The sequence below is a fragment of the Perognathus longimembris genome, chromosome 11 (assembly GCF_023159225.1).
Source record: "Perognathus longimembris pacificus isolate PPM17 chromosome 11, ASM2315922v1, whole genome shotgun sequence".
NCBI lineage: Eukaryota > Metazoa > Chordata > Mammalia > Rodentia > Heteromyidae > Perognathus > Perognathus longimembris.
This window is the reverse complement of record NC_063171.1, coordinates 38344416-38363484: the sequence shown is the minus strand read 5'-3', so window position 1 is coordinate 38363484 and position 19069 is coordinate 38344416. Positions and strand designations below refer to the sequence as shown.

The following is a 19069-nucleotide window of genomic DNA, read 5'->3' as shown; positions in this document are numbered from 1 at the left end:
ACCCTGCAATAGAATTAAGTCTGTGTCCTTGATCTGGTGTTTTGAGTGGCCTCTGCCCTTTGTGAACCTCAGTGTCATCTGAGAAACAAAGTGACAGCACCCTCCTCCTCTCTTAAGTCCTAGTAGCCAAGTACTCGCATGCCAGCACCCGGTAAGCTTGACCATCATTTTAATTCCTTTCTCTCCAGAAGGCTGGGACTCCTTTGTGTTTATTTAGAATGAAGATTTCTTGAACTTTTCAGATGCTTGCAAAATGTCTGGTGACTTGGTTAAAACCCGAAGGGTCAGGTGGAGGCTTAATCTTCAGCCTTCCAGGGGGAATGGATGCCACTGTAGCTGGTCCTCCGACCGCATGCTGAGGTGTGAGAGGAAGCTTTCCTCTGGGGAAACAGCTCTTTGGCGTTCTAATGGGAATCAAGCGAGAATAGAATTCATTAACAGAATTCGCTTTTCAGCCAGCTTAGTTGTATAACACGGCCTTGATGCATCATTGATTCGGGAGCATTGATATGTTTGTTTTAGAGGAGCAGGTTGTGGGACTGGAGGGCGAATGGGGAGATTGTCAGCATGCCTGTTTCAGCCTTGGGACTGACCTGTCCAGCCACCTCCCAAGCCCCCAGCATCTCCCCTCCCTGACTGGACTTCTCCTTCCAGCTGCCAGCTGCAGACTGGAAAAGCAACAGTGGAAACCCTTCCATGCCGGAGCCAGTCATTTCCACTCTGTTTTTTTTTTTTAATGAAAAGTCTTCATCATTCATCTTGATGGGAGATTGGGGGGCGGGGGAGGATCATTTTGACAGACCTTCTAGCCACAGCCTTGGCCCTGTTGGTTTTGGTTTGAAAATTGGGTCATGAGCAAATTGTGTGATTTGGGAAGAAATGGAGGTCATAGCGTAATGAGAGAGCACAATTTGTGGAGGGTGCGGAGCAGTAGGGAACCATCTCTGTGCAGGTCACTTTCTCCCTTTGATAGAGACCTAACAGTTGTTGAGCCAGTATAATGTGCTGGTAACTCGGTCTCAGTCTGGAGCTCCAGGAGGCAGAGGAGCAAATGCCTCTAGGGTTGCCTGGTTGTATTCCTTCCAGGTAAGAGTCCTGTCCACTGGGGTAACAAGTATTCCCGTTGGCTCCTTTTCTTCCTCTCTGGCCTTATGGAAAAGTGAGGAATGTTCATCCATTTGCAAGTGCAAAGAAGAACCTACCCACAGAAGCCTCAGTCCCTGGGGTTTCTGAGTAAATAAGGAAGGGGGTGGATCCATCAGAATTGGGCTTCCCGGGAGAAAGAACCTAAGGTCAGACATGAAACTGGAGCCTTGATTCTGGAAGATTCCTCAGCATTTTTAGTCTTCTTCTAGCTGGACTAACTGGAGTCAATTTGGGACCTCAGTGTTTGGCTTTCATCTGAAGAGAAAGGAATTTCATTAGCGTTCCCTGTTTACTCCTTGTCACATAGGAAGTTCTTTCTTGTGTCTAACCTCAACCTTTCCAGCTCAAGCTATCTTAATTAGGGACTGTCATTGAATAGTCTTAAGTATTGTGTATATTTGGATAAATAACACGTTCCTCAATAGCTTGGTTCATGTTCTCACACTTTAAGACAAAAAGCTGCTTTTATTAAGAAGCCAGCTCGGAGAGGTGAAGCTTCCTCTCACGCCCTGCAGGAGCCAAATGAGGGCTCTGTAGGGTCAGAATTTGCTTTCCAGCAAACCACTGAGACTCTCCCACAGTGTTACCTGACAGTGACCAGAAGGATGGAGTTCATAGGAACCTGGCTGAGTGTGTCCTTACCCGTCCAGTTTTCCCTTCTGTGCAGCTCAGAGCAGGTGGGGGATGGAAGAGTCTGGTATCCTTCCACCAGCTCTAGCAATGGCCTGAGCATCCCCTCTCTCTGTCTGCTCCCTGGGGGGCTGGCGGGGGGGGGGGGGAGAAGCAGAGAGAGAGAGGTGCTGACATCTGCTGGAGCTAGCTAGGTAGGAAAGTGTGCCTGAGGTGGGGAGTAGCGCGTCTTCTTGGTTTGGAGCAGAAGGTTTTGTTCTTAGAGTCAGGAATTTCCCCCTTCCAGGTTTGTCTAAGTGAACCCAAAGTGATGACAGTGTGGGTAGAGAAGAAGGAGATGATGGGGTGTCTGGTGGGGTACCACAATCTGATGAACAAATGTGTGCATTTCTCGGGGATACTGGACCTAGTTAGAGAAGTCCAAACTTAGAGCCTAAAACTTGAACTTAAGGGAAGAGACTTGGATTCTATCAGATTGCCAACTATGTATAATAGGGGGAGCGGACTCCCTATCTTCAGAGCACATAAACAGACACATAGTCCACCCAACAGAGGAGGTGGGTAAGGGTAGGAGGGTGAGTCCTCATGCATCTGCATGGAAGACAGTGGAAAGAGGCTCTAGAGCCTGGTGGACAGTCAGTTAGGGTAGTTTCCCTCTGAGGAGTGGAGGGAAAGGGCAAAAATGATAATGGGAGCAGGTAGGAAGGAGTGGCAGGGTGCAATGCATGAGAAAAATGGAAGAGAACCCCCTTAACAGGAGACTTGGTTGAAGACTATGTGGGGGAGGGGCTGTCTGCCCAGCCTGGGTTGCAGAGGCCAGAGGCTGTGGAGCTGAGACCTATGGTGACACCTTGTCAAGTGTGGCCCCTGTAGCATTCACACCAGCTGCCCGCATGACAGGCTCTCTTCCCGCACAAACACTGAAGCCCTGCACCTCCAAAGAGGAATGTTCCGGCAGCTCCTGAGAGGGCAGGTGGAATGCAAGTCCTCCAAGAGGGAGCACCCAGGCCTCTGGGGAAGAGGCATGTGGGCATCCTGATCTAGAGAAGGCAGTGACAGGATTACGAGTGGACTGCTTGTCAGGCACAGCCTGCCTTTGTGGCAGGGGAATATACCCTTTTTCAAGGGTAGCAGGATAGGACAGCCATGGCCCCAGGTTCTGGAATCACAGCCTGTGGCCTGGCATGGGACAATCTGTTGCAGGCTGCTCTGTGGCTGTTCTCTATCCGCAGAGCTACTGGCCCCCTTTTCTCTGGCCTTCCTGCCCCCTCCCTCTGCTCCCAAACAGATGCTCCCTGGACCTTCTTCCTCTGGCTGTCCTTCCCTGTCCGTTGGTCTGTCACTCGGCAAGAGTGCAGCATGCCTGCTCCTGAAGCATTTGGTGCTTGATAATTTGTGGATTATAGCTAACTCTCGATAAAGATTCTCCTAATTGCTTGCCTCACCTCAGGTTCTATCATCAAAGCAAAGCCATGAGGCCCCCCTCTCGCCCTCCTTTTCTTTTTATTATCTCTTAATTAATCACTCTGGCTTTCACACTTAGCAGATAATTACAGTCTCCTGGGCACGCAGCTCATTTTCATAACCTCCTGCTCCAAGCCGGCAGCGGAGGGGGTGGGGAAGAAGAAGGAGAGGAGGGGAGAGTGGGCAAGAGTCCCACTGGACGAACATGGGGAGGCCAGCGACAAGAGGGTAAGGCCTATAGAGAAAGGAAGGGACACTGAGGGGACGGTAATAGGGACATGTGGCATGGAGTGGTGATGGGATCATGGGAACCGGGACCTCAGGTCTACCCAGCAGGCCCCAGGATGTCTTGCCAGTAGCGAGAGGCTGGCAGTGTCCCAGGGGAAGGCCCCACCCCCGTGGGCAAGGCAGGGTGGACTGGGACATAGTCTTTGTCTCTGAATTGTGTAGTCTAGCTGCTCTCACCTGCTCTGAGCCACAGCAGGAGGAGGTGTGGGGCAGCCTGAAAGCTTAGTGAAACACTGGAAGGTCCCGAGTGAATTTCATTCATGGGGTGCCAGGTGAAGTGGGAGGGGCTGGGACAAGGAACCAACAGCAGCCTGGTCATGAAGGAGTTAGGATCCCTGCTTGGGAACGCTTCTGATTTGGAAGAAATGGGACTCGAACTCATGGAAATAAATAGCCAGTGACCACAGAGGAAAAGAGCTTAGTCAACTTCATTGGGGGAGGGGACATGCTAATGGGTTTACTATACGTTCATTGCATTTTAGAGATGAGGAAAGCTAAGCTGGACACCTGTGGCTCACTCCTACAATTCTAGCTACTCAGGAGGCTGAGATCTTGGTTCAAAGCCAGCCTGGGCAAGAAAAGTTTATGAAACTCTTATCTCCAATGAATCACCAAAGAGCTAGAAGATGAGGTGTGGCTCAGGTGGTAGGGGTCCCAGCCTTGAGCAGAAAAAAAAGCTAAGGGAGAGATAAGGAGAGGAAGTAATTTGCTCACGTCAGGTTAAATCCAGGTCTGTGTGGTTGGCTCTTAAAATTGTGCTCTTACCCTGGATCAGCCTAGCACTGGACAGGATTTAAAGGGGAAAGGGGAAGGAAGACACTGGCCCTGCTGGCCCCAGCCCTCTAGACCTGACTGCCAGCAGCTCTGCCATTCGGGCTTTCTTTGAGCTTCCAACCCAGAGATAAGTGGAGAGGGTACATGCCAGGGTAAGGGATTTGAGAGGCTCAAGAGAGAAAAGTTTAGCCAGCCAGTTTTTAGACACGGAGTTTGATTGGGACCTAAACTTACTGTGCATTCCTTATCTGTTCCTCATTCTTGTTTCTGAGCAACTCTGTGGCTTGGGCTTCTTTCTAGGGGCCCCAAAGGAGGAGTTTGGGGGTGAGCAATGCCCCAGAAAAGCCCCTCCCATTTTGAATTTCCCTTCATGACCTTTAGTCTCTTTTGTTCTGTCTATAGAATGAAATCAGTGGGTTTCTTTTACTTCCTTTGCCCGCCATTAACTGGCATTGGAGGTCTGGAACATCACCTCTCCGCGTCTTGATTGGTTCTCAGGAAAAGGAGAATCTTGAGGACAATGTAGAATGGAGTTCCCTGGTAAGTGATAGGTGCTCCAATCACCTAGCCTGGGCCTAGTAGCAGGTGAGAAGATAAGCTTGCTTCTTACAAAGCTGGCAAATGAAAGAAAGCCTCCCCGCCCCCCCCCCCTTTCCTGGGTGAGGGAAGGCATCACAATTCCTCTTCCCCCACTTCTGGTTGTGCTGCCAAGCAGAGTCTTGACATCCAGACCACTGACCCAGCACATTTTTTTTTTCTCTTGTGCCCAAGAGTTGTCTTTCCAGCTGGGGGCTGACACCAGCTCAAAGTGTATTTATTATTGGCACCCAGCTTCAAGCAAGGTTGAGGTTCTTTTTGCCTATCAGAGGCTTGTGTGTGCCAGCGCACTGGCCATATTGAAGTCTGATGACTTATAGCTTCTGATTTACTGGACAGTACAATAGGAAAATCAATCATTGGAAGGCAGAATAGGGAGAGAGCACTGGATTGTGAGTCTAGACATAGATTAGTATTCCTTCAAGGAATGATCTTTGTGACTTGGGCTTGTTCATCTCCAAGATTCTTTCTGGCTGCATATTTTTCTGATTCTGTGCCATCTTATGTTGAGTTCCTCAGAAGGATGGCTTTTTCTAGATAGATAGACCCCAGCTTCTCTGATTTTAGTGAGCTGTGGTTGGAAGTAGTGCTTTCAGAAGGCTGAAGTGGGTACCCTAGGAGAAGCAGCTTTTGCTCAGGAACTGGAGAGTTGTTTTGTTTTCAGCTCTCTGGATTTGGGATGAGGAGAATAAGGAATCTCTCCTCACCCCCATACACTGCTCTTTGGGGGCTGACCCAGCCAGCTCAAGAAGGTGGGAGACCTGACCAGCGGTGTGGGTGCTTGTGTATGCATGTTGATAAGATATTTTTCTCCCTCCTTGAAGAAACATGCTCTGGCTTTGCCCTGAACTTTAGCTTTGGCCTATGAAAAGGTTTTGCAGAGTCTTGTGGGAACATAAACATTTGGCAGATTTCTTTCCCTGAAAGCTATTTCTTGTCTTTTTCTTTTTCTGGGAACTTTAGCCAGCCAGATCAAGGCCCCTCTTTCTGCCCTTTCCCTCCTCCCTCCCCTCTGCCTGAGACACCCAACCCCCTGTACCCGCCCCCCCATGAAAACAAAGTTGACTGGTGTGTACTGGGGCCCGAAGAAAGGAGTGAAGCAAACAGATAGCTCTCCCAAGAGGAGAAATTACATGGGAAGGGGAGAGAGAGAGAAAATAAGCAAATGGCATCAGTGGTGAAAAGTGAATTCCAGACATTTAAAATTCTTTTGGTTTTAATCATCTCGGAGGCCAGCCGGAGCTGAGCTTGTGGGGGCAGGGAAGAAATGAAAACCAGGGCCATCTACTCCCAGCTCCCTGGAACCTCCTGTCTGCAAAAGACAGAAGCTTTCCCCCTGGAAGCTCTTGTGGCTTCTCAGCCCAGACCCACAAGGCCTCAGCATCTAACTGCCCAGCCCAGGGCCCAGGAAGGCTTACCTCCTCCAGAGGGCCCTTCCTGACTAACCCGCCCTTTTATCTCGGTTTACAGGCTCAGTTTACACTCAGCTTTAAAGCATTGACCTTTCAGTTTTCTAGCCAGATTGCAGGTTCCCTAAGGCCCTGGATTATGTTTTGTTCAAAACAAAACCAAACCAACAAACAACAAACCCAGCCTATTTCATAAGCCCTGGCCAGGCCTCTTATGTGGGTTGGGGCCCCACAAACTAGGCCACGTTTCTTATCTGTAAAGTGTGGAGGGGGGGCTTAAAAAAGTGTCTGAAGAGCTGAGCAGAGCCTAGAAAGAAAAAGAATGAGGTGCTGTGCAGGTCAGCACCTCAGAATTCTCTCCAGGATGGTCGTGGGGATGGAAATGATGGAGATAGAAACATGGCTAAAGTCTGGGGAAGGGTCTGCTGATAGCTTCTTCCCACTGCCTTCTCTGATGGCTGCAGGTAGAGATGGAGCCTGAATTCCAGGCTCTCTCCTTTCCTTGGCCAGGTGTTACAGTGAAGAAGTGCATCAGGACACTTTGTGAGGCAGGGCCCACAGGGAAGCAGAAACCAAGGTAGTCCCAGGACAAGGACTCTCTCCCATGTGAAGAAGCCTTTTCTTCTAGGTCCCTTCTTCTGTGCTCAATCAGCATTCTTCTTCCTTCTGAGCCCTTCCTCCTCCCTTCCTTAGTCCTTCCTCCTAAATAGCAAGTTCTCCATTTGTCTCTTTTCATTTGAAGGCAACCCTTTTATTCTTGCGACCACCAGCTGTTTCTCCCACTCAATACTCCCCACTTTCCTAAAACTTTGATTCTTGGGCCTTTGGTCTTTTTTGGTTGCTGTTGTTTGTTCTTGTTTAATAGCGCACAGCCTCTATTCCCTGCTCCCACTTCCCCAAGGTAGATTAGAATTGATCTTAAGAGGCTGTGAATATGGCCTAGTGGTAGAGTGCTTGCCTCACATTCATGAAGCCCTGGGTTCGATTCCTTAGCACCACATATACAGTAAAAGCCGGAAGTGGTGCTGTGGCTCAAGTGGTAGAGTGCTAGCCTTGAGCAAAAAGAAGCCCCCTAGGGACAGTGCTCAGGCACTGAGTTCAAGCCCCAGGACTGGCAAAAAAACAAACAAACAAAAAACCCAAACTAGAATTGATCTTAAAATGAGAGGGCTCAGGCTTGTAATTCTAGCTATTCAGGTGGCTGAGATCTGGGGATCACGGTTTGAAACCAGCCCAGGGAAAAAAAAAGTCTCATTAACCGCAAAAAGCTGGAAGCCGAGGAGTAGCTCAAGTGATAGAGGGGTCAGCCTTGAACAAAAAAGCCAAGTGAGAACATGAGGCTGAGTTCAAACCCTAGTGCTAGCACTGCCCCTCCAAAAAAAAAAAAAAAAAGAAAAGAAAAAAAAAGAGGGAGGAGTCATGTGACTGGATGTTACCTCTTCTTAGACTCCTTCCTGAGCAAGTCATGTCTTTTAGGGCCTCATTTGGCTTCGGCCATAAAACATAAAACAAAGAGCTCACTGCTGTGAACATGTACTTTATTTTCTAGGTAAAAAGGCAAGAACTGGAGTTCCTACCACTGTGACCTTGTGTGAGTCATTTCCTTTCCCTGTACAAGAATGGTACGGTCCACATAGAATGAGAGAAAGGCTGCCTAGCTATCCCTGTAGATCCCTTGGCATGTTATCTGAGATGACATTAGGTTATGTGCACGTGGTGTATGTATGTCAGATTTTATTGTTTAATCCTAACATTTATGGTGCAAAGGAATAAAAAGTGTCCTGAATCTAAAGTCCTGAGTTCAGATAGTATCTTTTTGTTGTTGTTGTTTTTGCCAGTCCTGGGGCTTAGACTCAGGGACTGAGCACTGTCCCTGCTTCTTTTTGCTCAAGGCTAGCACTCTACCATTTGAGCCACAGCCTTTTCTATATATGTGGTGCTGAGGAATCGAACCTAGGGCTTCATGTATATGAGGCAAGCACTCTTGCCACTAGGCCATATTCCCAGCCCTCAGATAGTGTCTTCATTCTTACTTTCTTTGTGACCTTGTGTGCAGACCCCTTTATCTAACTATAACATGAATCCTGCCCTGCCCTGCCCTGCCCCTCATTTGGGAGTGATGTGTGTGCCTGAAGGTGACCATCCTTGGGGCTTTTCTTTGCCTCAGCACTACGGAAATGTTAAATGAAAAGTGTTAAATGAAAAGACTGAACAGGAAGTGATCATCTGTGAACAGGGAAACAGGTTTAGAATGTCACAAAGACTTAAGTTGGGTATAGTTAGCCCTTCTTGTAGGAGTTGATCTCTGTACTGGAATATGTTTAGCTTAGCTGCATCCCTGGCCTCTATCTACAGGAAGCTGGTAGAGCCCCCTTCTCCAGGTGTGGTGGCAAACAATCCCTCAGACATTTCCAGATGTGACCCAGGAAGCAAAATCACCTCACCTGAAAAACCACTGAGCTGGAACTGGAAATCAAGTCTTCTGATTTCCTACTCCAAGGTTCTTCTAAAATACCACACGCTGCCCATTTCTCCCTTTACCCAAATATTCACCCTTCACTTATATCTCCTAAAATCCAGAGAGAGGATTATATTTTTGAGGAAGAAGTATTTTGTCCTCTAGCCCATTTTAGAGTGATGTTTCTGTATAAGCTGCTATTTAGCTTGTCTGTCTAGCCAAGGTTGAGGCTGGGGAAAGAAACAGGTGACCAAGAGAGTCAGTCAGGTGGGTAATCCATTATGGGGGGTGGTAGTGGACGGAGACCCTCACTTCCTGTGGGAGAGCTGAAGCTTGTGATGAGGATTTCTGAAAGATCCACTATCTCCTAGGTGAGAGTGACTCCTGGTGATACTAGGTGACAGATCTCAGGTAGCTGCTGCCCTTCACCTTCTCACGGGGCACACCCTTCCCACCCCTGCAAGAGGTGCTGAGACTTCTATGAAGATCTAGGACACCGTAGAGTACAGAAATCTGTGGTTTTATCTAACCCCTGAACGTTACGAACAAAAACTAGAACCTAAAGGGTAAATGACTCACTGCCCCAGAGCAGGCACTGGAACTAGAATTTCAACCTTACCCTCCTTCCTTCTACCCCAAACCAACTCATGCTGATGAACTCTACACAGACCTCCCTGCCTTTCCTACGTTGCACAGATCAGAAAGTGCTTTCTGGGGTTGGGGAATCTACTGGAAGATTTGAGGCCTAGAGAGCAAGGGGAAAGTCCCAGGGAATATACTCCCAGGACATCTTCAGAACCCCCCCTTACCTACTCCTCCCCAGATATGCCCTTATCTTTCAACCTCTGCCCCCATCTCTCCTAAGGGCCCAACTCTTGCTGTCATGGCAACCAGGGGATTAGAACCAGCTTGGAAGCCCAAAGGATACAGGAGAGGGCTTAGAGAGGAGTCAGGTGGAAGGAGGAAATGAGAGAAGGACACGATAAGGAAACAGCTGGGTGGGGGGAGCAGAGGGCAGAGAGGAAGGTGAAGGGGGGGGGGGAGGATGAGACCGAAACCTCATCCCTAGTAAGAGAAAAAAAAAGGGAGGGGGGGAGAGAAACCTCAACTTTTATTTAAAATCAGAGAGCAGTTGTAAGCCTGGAGTTGTTGCCATGGCAACGGCAAAGAAAAGGAGATAGAGAGCTTGTGAAGCCGTGAAAACCCAATAGGGGTAAATGTTTAAAGCCAGGAACAAAAACCATTCAGAGATAATTAAGTAACAGGCTGCAGGTTCCATACTCTTGCCTATTGTCAGGGGACTCAGGGCCTGAAATTCGGGCCTGCTTCTGCCTCTCAGCCTCTCACCTACAATCTCCCACCCTTTACTCCTTCCCCTCACACATCCCCAGGACTTCAAAGAAGCAGCTAGGACACACTAGCCCTCCTTCCAATCTTCTACCCACCTCCCTGCAGCCTAGCTCTCCTCGGACCAAGGTAGACAATTTTCTCTTCCTCACTACTAAGAAGAATGCAGTCTTTGGTTGGGTGAAAGGAAGAACTTCTGGACACAGAGTACTAGATGGACAATTGAGCTGTGGACTCTCTTCCTTGGCTCTTCTCCAGACTAAAGGTGTGGATGCCGCAGATTCTACATTGACAGCCACCCTGGGACCTCTGGATTGTGGAGTCGTTTGTGCCCCTCCAAAATGGTGACACTTGCTTGGCCCAGAGCTCTGATGGGGCTACTTAATGGTGTTTAATGCCACCTCTAATTCCTCTGTGAATGCTTCTTAACAATTTTTCCAGGCTAATCTTCCTAGACTTCAAGCTAGCCAAAAGTTAAGCTGATATTTGGGGGGTTAGGTATATTCTGTAGATTTTTTTTTGTCATAGTGCTTTGTTCTTTTTCAGATGAGTCTCACTCAGCACCTTAGTGCTACCCCAGACATCACAACCATTGGCTGCCGCACCCCTCCCTCCACCTCCCCAATTTCCTCAGGGAAATAATCCTTTGCGGTTCTGTCTCCCTGTGCCTTCATATGCCTCCCAAGAAATCACAAATATCACAGAGGGCTCTGATGTGCTTTTCTTCTTCTCATCTTGGAATGCAGGACTGAGCTGGGGCTAAAATAGCTGAGTCTGAACAGTCCTGTTTTATATCTGCAACCCTCCCCCCCTTCCCCCGCCTTTATCATCCACCTTCAGTCCATTCCTAGCCTAAGCCAGACAGACAGTCGGGGACTTGAGAACCGAGACCGAATGGCTTTGGCCCCTTCAGGAAACTGCTTTGACTGAACTGAGCATTGGGCACCATGCCGCCAAGCCTGCACAGAGGCTGGTTCTAAGGAGCAGCAAGCCCTAGGAGACTCCTCATTGTGTTGATGGCAGGTATGCTGCCCAGGACATGATTCAACACACCCCAGTGTCCTTTCATGAAGACTCACTGGTGAAAGTGCTGTGGTGCTACTTCCTTAAGCCTTTGGTTAGTTTTGTTTTTATTTTCAAATTGTGTCACCAGGTTTGAAGTTTTCTTCTATCCCTTGGCCATATTGAAGCTCGAGGATGAATCTTGCAGTACATCTCTCCTGAGGCCTTCAGTATTGTATGGTTTATACATAGAATATTCCCTTTATCTCAACTCCTGTCCTTATTACTCTCTCTGTTTTGTCTCTTTCTCCCTCTCCCTCTCTCTCCCCTGTCTCTGTCTTACTTAATCACCATCATCCCTACAGAGTTTCTCTCTCTCTCTCTCTCTCTCTCTCTCTCTCTCTCTCTCTCTCTCTGTGTGTGTGTGTGTGTGTGTGTGTGTGTGTGTACTTAAACTCAGGGCCGGGGCACTCTTCTTTAGCTAGTTTTGCTCAAGGCTGGTGCTCCACCACTTGAGACACAGTTCCACTTGGGCTTTTTGCTGCCAATTGGAGATAAGAGTCTCATGGACTTGACTTTGAGCCTCGATCTTTAGATCTCAGCCTCCTGAGCAGCTAGGGATTGAAGATGTAAGCCAGCAGCCCTCTAACTTTTGTTTTGCTTTTGTTGTTTTTGCAGTACTGGGGATTGAACCAAGGGCCTCATGCATGCTAGGCAAATAAATGCCCTATCACTTAAGCCATGCACCCAACTCCCCCTCTTTTTTTTTTTTTTGTTCAATTGTTAGCTTTGTTATGTCTGCTAACTTTTTGCAGACTGACCTTGACTTTATGATTCTCTTTCCTCTGTCTCCCAAATAACTGGACTTACAGGCACATGCCACCATGCCTGGCTCAATTCTTAGCTTTATTCTTTTATATTGCTGACCAGTGTGTCTGTATATGTTGCCTCAAGTCTTTTATGGGACAAGTAAACAAATTAAATAAGTTAAGCTATATAAAACATGTAGATAGTGCGGGGCAAATAATAAGCAATGAAAATGTCAGCCACTGTTTTAAGTAAACAAATAATACAAATTGTCTCTAATCTTCCTTTAGAGGCGCTGTAAAGATGGACCAGCAGCTGCAGGGAACTGTCCAGATTAAAAGCCTTCTGTAAATATAGTTAACACCCAGTTGACCCAGTAGGAAAGGGAGCTTCTACTTGAATAACACCCAGCCTGATTTTTTCTTAACCTTCCCCCACCCCCACCCCAAACATTGGACTGCCTCATGGTTATAATCATGATGATAATAATCAGATTTGCCTTGCTTATTAGAGTTGACTTGGACTGCTATTTAAATGAGTTTCTAATTCCCTGCTCACACCAAGACTGACAACCGAAACATTCTGGGTGGCAAAGGGAATCAGTCTGGCTGAGATTAAGATTTTTCCATGGATAATCTCCAAAGTGAGGAAGCTAGGTGTGAGTAATTGAGAGCTGACAGCATTTCACTGGATCCATTTTGCCTAGCCAGCCAAGGGAGAGAATGGTGCCTTGGGAGGACAGAGGGTTGGGACAAGAAGTGATTGTCACAGTGGGACCTCTCTTTCTCCTTGGGTCTTGCACCACCTGCCCTAGCTCAGGGGAGGTTGGCCCTAAGGTCTGTCTGTTGTCTGTTGGGTTTCCAACCAACCTTTCATTTGGTCCTGGGGGAAGAGGAGAAGGAACAACCACAACAGCCCCATTTTGTTTCACACCTCACATTTACTGAGCACTTACTATCTGTTCAGCACTATCCTTGTTGTATGTATCGAGTCCCTGTGAGCCCTTCTTGCTTTTGGAGTCTAGTCCTTCCCACCCTACCCCCCCCCCTTCCAAGTTGGAGAAGGATACACCACCCAGGGAATGGACTCTTCTTGTAACCCTTTCCTTCCCTCTAGGGATGTGTAGCCCTCCCTTATTTTCTGTTACCCTTTGCCCTTCCTTCTCTTTCAAAGGTCTGTCTACTTTTTCTTTCACACTTTCTTTCAAGGCCTTTTCCTTTTCCTATTTAAATAAAAAATTGAGAAAGAATATTGTTCCATATTTTCTCTCTCTCTCTCTTTTTTTCCTTTTAAATAAACTCACAGTGACTTACAAGGGGGGAAAAGGCAGCCCTCCCATTCTCTCAGTTCTTTTGCTAAGGAGACAAAAGATCCTTCAGAATTAGAGAGGAGGGGGGGGGAAGGGGGGAAAGATTCCAGTTAAAAATCTTCATCAGGGTCAAAAAACCTGACAGAAAAGCTTTGTTTGAAGGGAATGTGGGAAGGGGGGCGGGGAGGAAACTGGCAAGTCTAACCTCAGAAAGCAAGTATCTTGAGAGCTAGCGGAAATCTGCAGATAGTGAACATTCCCATTGAAGCATGGAAGAACTTTGATTTCCTTTTTAACCAATCTGGTCCTTCTGAGACTGGTAGTTTGTGCTGAGAGGAAGGACGGGGGTGGAAGGAAGGGGAAAGCAGGAAGCTCTGCCATTTCAGTTTCACCCCAGGTCAGAATTGCCCAAAGTGGGATGGCTGGCTGGAAGGAAGGCGTGGGGGCTCACTCACATACTGCCTACTTCCCCAACCTATTGCCTGTGAAGACAGAGTGAGAAGCTGGTGAGCAGGACTGAGTTTTGGTACTGCTGTGGGAACCCATCTCTAGCAGGGGGGGTGGGGGAGGCCCTGACTGGGATGGGTTGGGTGGGGCCTACCTGGGAATGGAGTGTGAGGGATGTGATGGGTGGGAACCAGCTTCCAACCAATCAGCTTCTCCAGGACTCAGACACATCCATTGGCTGCAAGAAGAGTGCCAGCAGAGGCTGGTGTGGCAGTGAGAATGAGGAAGCGAACCCTAGGTTGGACATTGGCCTTTGAGGGAGCACTGGAGAACAGAGAGGAGGGATGAAAAGGGATCAAGACCCCATCCTCACCCCAGTCCATGCAGATGCTGCCTGCCTTCTAGGAAGACTTGCTGGTGGTGTGTGACTTGGCCAGCTTGTGAACTGTTTGTGACTTTTACCTCCAGTACCTGATATCCAGCCAGTGATAGATAGATCATGAGAGCCTATGAACCGATTTTAATATTAGCATGAATAAAACCTAATTAAGGGAGAGAAATCTGTTCCCGTGGCTACTGTCGAAGCTAAGTTATCTCAGGGTCATTTGGATGGCTTGGGTCCATCTTCCTCAATCCTGTTGCTATGTCTTTGGCTTGAGGCAAAGACATCGAGGCTCCAGATCCTCCAATTGGACTTGTAGAATTCCTAGAGGCAGGCATGCTACTAGGCAGCAGACCTACATTCCCAGGCCTGAAACATACACGAAACAAAGACCCAGATCAAAGAAGGCAGGGCATGATAAACATGTGGTAGGCAAAGGACTACAAAGGGAGAAGGGGCAAAAAAGAACAGACTGGGTGGGGCTAGGGATCTGGCTCAGCGGAAGAGCATGAGGCCCTGGGTTCGGTCCCCGGCTCCGGAAAAAAAAACAAAACACAAAACTACAAAAGAACAGACTGGGGGGGGACCCCAAATAGAGTTGAGGCACCGCCTTCTGCAGTGGTGGAAGACCGAAAAAGAAGAAAACGAAGAAACACTGAGTTCTGAGACACTTGCAGAAGGACAAGATGGATGCAGGAAGGAATTAGCTGTGTATGTCCTGCACTATTTTCATTATTATCATCATTACACTCTCAGTCAGGCAAACATTGGACCACATTTTGGCAGAGACTTGTTTGGGTGATTGGTGTGGGGGGTGTCAGTTTGTGGGGTGACATTCATGCTGAATTTAATAGCCACAGGCATTTCCAGCCTGAACTTCATGTTGTCTCCCTCCACCCAACTTTTCACTCTGGGCACTTAACTTGGGTGGAGGGAGGCTGGAGTGGAAACTCCAGGCCTAATTGCTAGGTCTCGCTCAGCTCTTCCAGGGAGCACGGGGCAGGAAATTCCTCAAATTCCAGGCTTGTAGGATCATTGCTGAGCTCTAACCGCAGAGCTAGGGAAAGAGGCAGGGAGGCAGAGAATGAGGTGGGGGGGGGAAGCAGAGAGATAGAGACAGAGAGAAATGACTGCCTCCTCTCTGTCTTCTTTTCCCTTCAGTTTTTTAAAACAGCAGCACATTTTAGAAGGATTTAGAAGGGCTGCTAAAGGCTATGACAAAAGGCCCCAAACATAACAATCCCACTGTAGAGAAAAATCCCAGGTCTGGGAATCCCAGAAAAATTAGCTCAGAATTGAGTAAGTTTGACATTGAAAATAAACGGATGTAGACAGGGACAGAAATTATTTTTGTTGCCCAGGGTGCATTTCCCCCCCCCCCCCCAGCTCTCAGGAATAGCAAGTGGGAAGAACAACGGGCTGAGGAGAACTCAGGCAAGAACTATCTTGTTGAGATAAAGGATGGTTGAGCAGGGAGCACACATTTGCTTTTACTCTTAAGAGAGAAAGGAAGAGATCTTTTCTTTTTAAGCTCTCCTCCAGGTTAAGATGCTTTTCTACATATATATCATTTAGCCATTCTCTGGACAAACCCACACCTCCACTTGGGTCTGCCTTCCAGAGGACTGACACCTCACAAACGATTCTCTTTTTTAGTGATCCTCAGATCTCAGCCTCCCGAGTAGCTAGGATTTGTATGCTGGAGCTATTGGCAGCTGGCATACTATTCTCTTAAGAGCGTCTCTTCAAGTCTCCTGAAGAATTAACTGCTCCTGCCTTTGGGCTTCCAGAGCAAATTGCTTGTACTTGGGCAGGTTATATACCCTCTTCATCATAGTGAGTTGTTTACCGCCACCTCCTACACAAGACGGTAATGCCCATTAGGATAGGGAGTTAGGATAGGGAATAAGACTTGTTGTTTGTTTATATTTACCACTTCCCCTGTGCCTCTTCTCATAGCACATAGCAGAATGACTGTCACACAGGAAATCTACCCTCTCCCCAAAATGCTTGTTGAGTGAAAACCACAGTTGTTTGAGTGTGGATTATCCACTGGGTAGTTCCCTATAATGAATGTTTAATTCGTAGTCTGGTTGCCCTTCCAGATCAGCTCCTCACACTATCACTTAATATGTGCTCAGAGAATGCAAACACTTTTTTTAATATTATCTTCCCTAGAACATAATTAGGTGCTGCTAAAAATTCATTATCGTGCTTTGCAATGCCAAAAAGAAATGACTTTTGCATTATCCACGCCACTGCTTTTCTACAGTGGAGTGGGTAGACTGAGATGCGAGCAGTCTTAGTGTAACTGATGATGAGACCACCATCAAAGGCAGGTGGACACCAGGTTCTGATGGCTCACGCTTGTAATCCTAGCTACTCAGGAGGCTGAGATCTGAGGAGTGTGGCTTGAAGCGAGCCTGAGAAGAGTCCCTGAGACTCTTACTCCAGTTAACCAGCAGAAAGCTGACAGTGGAATAATTTCGTTCAAGTGGTAGAATACTGGCCTTGAGTGGAACAGCCATGTGAGAGAATTAAGGCCCTGGGTTCAAGTTCTAGTACTGGTATGTGCGTGCACATACAAAGAGCAGTTAGGTTGGTGGTGACTGAGGAGGAAGAACAGTGGCCCTGTCCTCTGTCATTCTTCTGGGTTGCTAAGTGTCCTGGAATTTGCACAGAACACATAGCATTGGGGCCCACCCTCAACAGTTACCTAAAAAATGGCCACTGAGGGCTGGCATCAAGGAAGGGATCACAACTAAAACCTCAAAAATTTAGTCATCAGAAAGGCTAACCCAAGGCTCCTAATTTTTTTGTTTGTTTGTTTGTTCTGCAATGGGATTATGAAATTCTTTCTGTTCTTCCTCAGACTTTTGTGTCCCACCTTCTTGTCTCCTGCATACTTTTGGGGAGGTGACTGGAATTTGTTTTTCATTGCGCCATATGTAGCTCTTCCACCACAAAGAGCAGCAGCATTTGGCTGACTGTGTGAGGCCAACATGTCTCTTTCAGTCCTCTGGTGGAAGGCCCTGACTCTGGGTGTTGGGGCTAGGCTATTGCTGGAGTCTTCATTTCAGTTTCCTTCCTGACTCTGCTGTGGATGAGCTGTGCGGTTTTTGAAGATGCTGTTTAAGTTCCCTGGGCATTGGTAACTCCCAATGAGAGGAACCTGGGTTAAGGCAGATGCTCTTTTTAGCTGTTACTTTTTCCATAGTCTATAATTGAGGTTGAAAAGAAATGTGCATACACATGATTTTTTTAAATGAATACTATTTGCTCTCTATGATAGGTTATAGGATACATATATATCAAATGTTTTCAATTCTCCCTCCTCCTTCCTGAGAAAGACTACTAGGCTCCCAGAGGTTCTGTGGGCATGGCTGCTCTGGTATGTGCAGTGCAAAGGGTTTTCCTTAGTCCCTTCTTGTTGGTCACAGAGGCAAATTATGTCTATTGTTCCCAGGATATATATATGCAACTGTGGATAAATATAATGCAACCTGAGGTGCTAAGTAGTGATGGGACAGGAAATAGTACTGGGTGGGGAGCGTGTGGCTGCTGCTGGTTTGGCCAGGCTTCCTTAAAGAAGTAAGCTTGGAGCAGCAGCAGGGCTCAGAGGAACAGATAGATCTGGGGAAGGGGGGTGGGGGGAGTGCTATACTCCAGATGTATGAGTGGAGATGGCTAGCGGTGGGATTTGGGTAGTCGTTCAAGTCTTATGCACCTGGATCCTTAGGCCCCTTTTGTGGGTTCTTGAGAAGTAGGTCAACATAATGCAGTTGAAGAGGCTGCATTCCAGTTTCTGGGCACAGGGAAGTGAGGAAGGAAGAAGCTAGAAGGATTATAGAGGCACTGTGTTTTGTCAAAATGAGACCAGTGTGGATGGGAGGGTGTTGGAGGACATAAATATCCCCGGGAAGGGAGTCTCAGGCAGAAGTTCCTGTGCTGAACATACTGTGTTCTGGTGCGTCACTTGGAAGGGACTTTAGGGGTGATCTAATCTCTGAACTAAGATCTGAAGACGTGCTCAATCTATACAGCTGACTCTGACCCAGCCTAGCTACAAGCCCCAACTGTAGATTGCCATTCCAGAGCCCTTTTCCATACAGCTCAGTGCCACCCTGGCTTGAACCTCAGTTTACCTACTGACTTTCTTCTTTGCCTGAGGTGCTGTGCTGGTTAGAATGACCTTCACACAACACAGGGTCACTAGAAAGGCTCGCTCCATATCTCTTCCAGCTGCCAATGTCTCAGGCCCTGAGATTAAGCCCCCTGTGCCACCCCTGGAAGAGATGAGATGACACAAGAACTTAGAAGGGAAGGACACAGGGCAGTGCTCTTTGGCCAGTATATCCATATCCGTTTGACCCAAGGTGAGGATGTCTGTAGACTGCTAAAGTGCCCCCAAGAACGCTGATCTGCTTATGTTTAGCATGCATGCAAGTACAAAGAGGCCTTGGATCAAGCCCAGGAGGAGTAGGGGAGAGCCAGTCATGACCATTCAAGGTGATATGAGGGTCCACAGGTGTTTTCTGAGATGCTTCTTTGGGGAACCAGTATGGATGGCCCTAGCTTTTCTCTACTGGTTGGGCCTGCAGCTATGAAGTGGGAAGCCCAGATGCCAAGTTCCTGGCCTGGAAACTTATACCTTACTTCCCATTTGCCAGTTGTCTTTGTAGGAGTTCATTCCACTGCTCTGTTGCCCTTGGGAGTGGTGGGAGAGGGCTGGCTCCCCAGTGACAGGGCTGTGCTTTGTCATCTGTGTCCACAAAGAACCTCCCTCACCATCTTGTTTTAGACAGCCAGCCATATGTTTTCATTTCAGTTGGCTCTCCTTTGTCAAGTATTCCTAGAGTCCCAGGCACTGTTAGGTGCTGAGGAAAAAGAGATGAACACAATATGGCTACTTGCCTCCCAGGAGCTCACAGTTAAGCAAGTTTTTATTTAAGACTGTAACAACACATCTTAAATACATCAGACTCTGACTACAGCAGGCATACTTTGGG

The 19069-nt window shown here is 47.7% G+C and overlaps 1 protein-coding gene and 1 long non-coding RNA gene across 6 annotated transcripts in view; both read left to right on the top strand.

The window, feature by feature from the left end:
- The window catches only part of Kirrel1 (kirre like nephrin family adhesion molecule 1), a 108780-nt gene that overhangs the window by 13002 nt on the left and 76709 nt on the right, over window positions 1-19069 (top strand). The window lies entirely within an intron of this gene.
- LOC125360084 lies at window positions 1931-17679 on the top strand. Its single transcript, XR_007212647.1, has 3 exons — window positions 1931-1943; window positions 2379-2381; window positions 15164-17679. It is a non-coding gene; the product is annotated as an uncharacterized LOC125360084 (long non-coding RNA).